At 41.7% G+C, this 4,817-nt stretch overlaps 1 long non-coding RNA gene across 1 annotated transcript in view; it reads right to left on the bottom strand.

The window, feature by feature from the left end:
* Nucleotides 1-442: 442 nt before the first annotated feature.
* The window catches only part of LOC102375379, a 5,993-nt gene continuing 1,618 nt past the window's right edge, over nucleotides 443-4,817 (bottom strand). The window contains exons 2-3 of the long non-coding RNA XR_324339.1: nucleotides 1,320-1,454; nucleotides 443-606 (exon numbers count right to left, since the gene is read on the bottom strand). This is a non-coding gene — a long non-coding RNA (uncharacterized LOC102375379). The remainder of the gene's footprint in view (nucleotides 607-1,319; nucleotides 1,455-4,817) is intronic.

Raw genomic sequence — 4,817 nt, 5'->3', positions numbered from 1 at the left:
TACTAAAGCTCAGCACAGTAACTACCTGTACTGTGCCGTACATGCAGTGCATGGTTATTTTTAGCAGCTACTTCGCCATAGCAGCGAGTGCACTCTCGTTACATGTAGAAACCAGTGGATGCTACATCACCGTAGCACTTCGCTATGGTGACGTAGCATCACATTTAGACACCCCCAAAAGGTAATAAACTTTGTCTTTATGCTAAGCCTGATTGTCTGATGAGTTTCCTTACCTGGTAAAAGGCCCATACATTGAGAGGAAATTCTCATTGTTTAATACAAAGACGTAACAATATATAGCACCCCATCCCCATTCTCAAAAGAGGCACCGCTTTTCAAAAGAGGCTATGAAATATGCCCCCTGTTACTATTACACCTGATGTACAAGTGGCCAAGGAGGCAACACTAAACAAGACTTTGAACCATTTCTGTCATATGGGGCACATTGATTTATTGACAGATTAAACAAAACAAAGTAGTAAGATACAGTACATGTGGGATGAGTAGTTTTGCTTGGCAACTTTGCTGGCCAGGTGCAGACATCAGGCCAGAGGGCTTCTGCACACCTGCATGGTGGTATCTTCAGTTTCCAGTACCCAAGTTGCTCTTCACATAAAGGAAATGAAAAGTATTATATATGAAGTTGTTTTCTGTCATCCAATTAAATTCTATCTTTCCTTATTTGCATTTTAGTTGATTTCTTTCTTGCTCATGTTCAGCATATATATTTTTACTATTTCCTCATAGCTTGCAGTTATTTCTGTTTATTTCCTCTTTTTCCCCCCTCTTGCCCCTAGTCAGCAAATCAGCAGGCTTGTTGCAATTATAAGAGGGTTATTTACAGATCAAAAAGGGGCACCTAAGGGTGTTAGTTCTCTATAAATCTGCCAAAGCTAAAATCTCCCCATATGTCTAGACTTATGCTATCTTAAATATAGATTCTTCCTCCTCCTGTGGCCAACTTAAACCTCCACATGATTCCTTAATGTGACCTTAACTTATGCTATTTCAAACATCACGTTAGTCTATACATAATGCTAATCAAGCTTAACTGTGGCCTTATAATTAGTTCTATAGTTTTGCTGTTTAAAGGAGATTACCAAACTTAGTTAACTGTTCACTATAAAGTAGGTTTATATGCAGTGGTTTATTACCAGTTAGTTTTATTCTGTAGTTACATCCTCATACATCATGGGGGTCCCATGAGAACCTGGGACTCCACAGCCCACCTGGGCTATGTACTAATTCCTGTATAGCTATCATCACAGTTTTGCTTATTTTAAATCCCAAAGACTTCTGGGGATGCAGGTGAAGCTTACCTATCACTTGGCAAAGCAAAATGAGACAGGTGTATTCTAGTGTGTCTTGATTTCAGCAGTGAATAAGTTTATGTGGTGCTGTCTCATGGGATGTAACACAATTTGTCATACATGATGGTAACAATCTTGTTTTCCCTGTGAAAACAGTCAGGTATGAAAAAGTCCTCCACAATCTTTACAATGTCGAAGTATACAATGTATACACCCCCATATACAATGTATAAACACAAGTTGAATCCACCAATGATATCTGCTGAGAAGGGGAATTTTTTTTATGCTGTTCCCTGGGAGTAGCCCTAAAATGTTGGCTAGTTCCCCTGGTAGAAAAAGTGTAAGATCCACTGGCAACTCTAAGTCTAACTTTTCCACTTACATGTTCTTAGACCATAACTTGTTTGGGCAGGTTAGCACTGTTGGTGGTAATCTTGTTCATATAGTTTACAAGTCATTTATTGATAAATAATATCCCTTCAGAGTGAGCTATGTCCATTACTTGGTTCCAAAACAATTCAAAAGGAATGTCTTTATTGACTGTGTTTCAACTGTGGTGATATTGTATTTCCACTAACCCTCCCTCCCCGGTCCTCAAGAGATGCAGAGGTTTAATAAGTTGTATCATAAAGTTTGAGCCGCTTTTCTGAGGGAACATCCTGATGCAGGCTTTAGTAGGCAAAGTAAAAAAGCATCTGTGTTCCTTTTCATTGTTCCTGTCTCCTTCAAAAAAAAAAGCAAGTGCTAGTTTTACTTCTTTATATTACAGATTTCAGAGGCTTCCATCCAGCTGTTGGATTTGGCAGGCCAGTTAAATCTATTTGTCAGGAAACATTTTTTCTGCCCTTCCCTTTCTCAGGCAAAACTATTTAAGTTTTGTGAACCCTGTCCTGTTTTGAGTTAACTTTTTGTAATTCCTCAGGGGAAAAAGGAGCTAGTAATTCTCTTTCAAATGTCATCTTTTAACTTGAACAGACAGATCTCTGCCCTATGGTCATAGCCTCATCCACTATGAAGAGTTCCTCAGCGTGTCTGCATACCCTCTTTATTACATTTTTTGACCATGTAACAAAGAGGGTGTAAATCCCCAAAGTTTCCAACAGAGCCAGGATCAGAATAAATCTTACTTAAAAGAGCCTTTTCTTTAGACATCTTGCCTCCTTATTCAAGAAAAACCAGCATAAATATGTACATTTTCCCATGCACCCAGATACTTAAATGAATATGTAAAGTATTATCAGGTATCAAAATCATGGCTTGCAAAAAAAAAAAAAGAGAGAGAGAGAAAGTGTTACCAGAGGTGAGGTCAAACTAACAGGCATAACCATTGGGCATAATCATTGACTGGTGCCACCTTAGTTTCATAGCTGATAGGGTCGGAAGGGACCTGAGAAGATCATCACGTCCAACCCCCTGCCAGGAAAGAATGCTGGAGTCAAATGACCCCAGCTAGGTGATTATCTATCCCCCTTTTGAAGACTCCCCAGGGTAGGAGCGAGTACCACTTCCCTTGAAAGTTGGTTCCAGATCCTAGCTGCCCTGACTGTGAAGTAGTGCTTCCTGAAGCCTAGCCTAAACCTACTCTCAACTTGTGGCCTGAATCAACTTGTGGCCGCTATTCATAGGTCAGTTGTCCGCCCCCCTCAGCAACCAGTCAGCGACCCGGGGCGGGGGGGCATCCCCCCCATGGCCAATCCCACTGACGGGGGGCAGTCCCCCTGCAGCCAATCACAAGGCCGTGCACCCCCGCGTACTGCCTATGCATCGCCACTGCCCATTGAATTTTAACTCTACTACCTTAATGACTCAGCCACTCCAATAATTACCAGGAAAGGGGACAGTATAAGTACAAAGACTAAGTCAGAGGCTGTGAGATATGACCCCTGTCCTATCACATAAAAGGCCTATCAGGCACATACACATAGCAACAAGAAAATTAGGGTATTAAAGAAGTACTTATTAAATATGTAATGAAAATCTTTTACAACACGAGTGACCGTAACCTGCACAAAAGAAACCGAGTAAATTTCATCCAACCCTTATTCAACATTTTGGCCATGATGCCTCCAGTGGTTGTCCTGCTCCTGCTTCATTCTCACTCTCTGGTCATCCTCCCTTTCTTCCTACCTGCTACCCCTTGATGTAATTAGTTAACTTGGGAAGAGGAAACGACCCCATGATCTGAGTGAGCCCTTCCCTACTGACTGATCTCTAATGCAATAATTGTCTTAAGGGCTGATTTTGTGGCCTCCTACAGCCATACCCTTGCCTTGCAGGCATTACCATTCGATCCATCCCCCATCTCCTTGCCAGCTCCTGTTGCCTTGGCCCACAATGCCTGACCTCCACACTACAGTCCTCGGTTCATCCTTTGGGCCCTGGCCCTGGCAACAACTTGCTACAGCTCTGATCTTGCCCCTTAAGGCTCAGGATTCACTTCTCCAGGGCTCTAGTCTCTCTCCTCAGAATTTGCCCCTCCAGGGTATTATGTCCAATGATGCTACAGGTCTTTTACCAGGTATGGAGACTAAGACACCATTATCCTTAACTATAAGCAAGTTTATTGAATCCTAACAGTTACAATTCTAAATCAAAAGTAAAATATCCTAAGCAGTTACAATTCAAATACTGTAGCTAGTCAAAAAGTAATAAAATATGCTAGCCACCCCCAGATATAGTGAACTCAATATCACTGGTTGATCAGGTCATGAGGTCTTGTCTGGGGATCCTGACTTCTATGTCTGATGACTGCACAGGATCTTGGATTGGTGACCAATTCCTTTCAGGAGTGTTCTGGGAATAGGTTTAAATTCTTTTGCTTATATACCTTATCATTCCTATGCTTTTTTATCATATAATTAGCTTAAGCCATTGCCTATAATGTATATTAATAAGCCTATTTCTGCTTGCCGTTTATGATTGACCTTGACTAAAATTTTCCAGCTTTAGGTACTTTTTCCTCATTCTTAGTTACGAGTTAGTTTTGCTACTCATTGATTCTCTTTTCCCAAGCCAAATTTCCTTATTCTGGTTGGCCAACTTCTTGTTTTGATTTTGGCCATCTAGATAGGGTATTTCCAAACGTCATCCTCTTTGCCAAGAACGGGTCACAGTCAAGGTGACCCTCATGTCAGATCTTGTTGCTGAGTTGCAGCTGGTTAAAGCCAAGGCTAAATCTGTAGCAGAACATGCTTGTGGTTATGCTAAGTACCAGAATTAGAAACCTATGCCCAAAAGCTTCTGGGTCCCAACAAGGGGTCTGGTTTCACCTCTCAATGGCTCAGGATTCACCCTGGTCTCACCCCTTGAAATTATATTTGCTTACAATGGCTTTGTGCCCTGCTTTGAGCACTGGACACCTTGACCCCATCTCCACACCATTCTGGGCTCTCATCCGTTTTAGCTCTGTCTATGCCCTGCCTTAGATTCATAGATTCATAGATGTTAGGGTCGGAAGGGACCTCAATAGATCATCGAGTCCGACCCCCTGCATAGGCAGGAAAGAGT

This window comes from Alligator sinensis, unplaced genomic scaffold (genome assembly GCF_000455745.1).
Source record: "Alligator sinensis unplaced genomic scaffold, ASM45574v1 scaffold659_1, whole genome shotgun sequence".
In the NCBI taxonomy this organism is placed as follows: Eukaryota; Metazoa; Chordata; order Crocodylia; family Alligatoridae; genus Alligator; species Alligator sinensis.
This window is presented reverse-complemented; position numbering and strand designations above follow the sequence as displayed.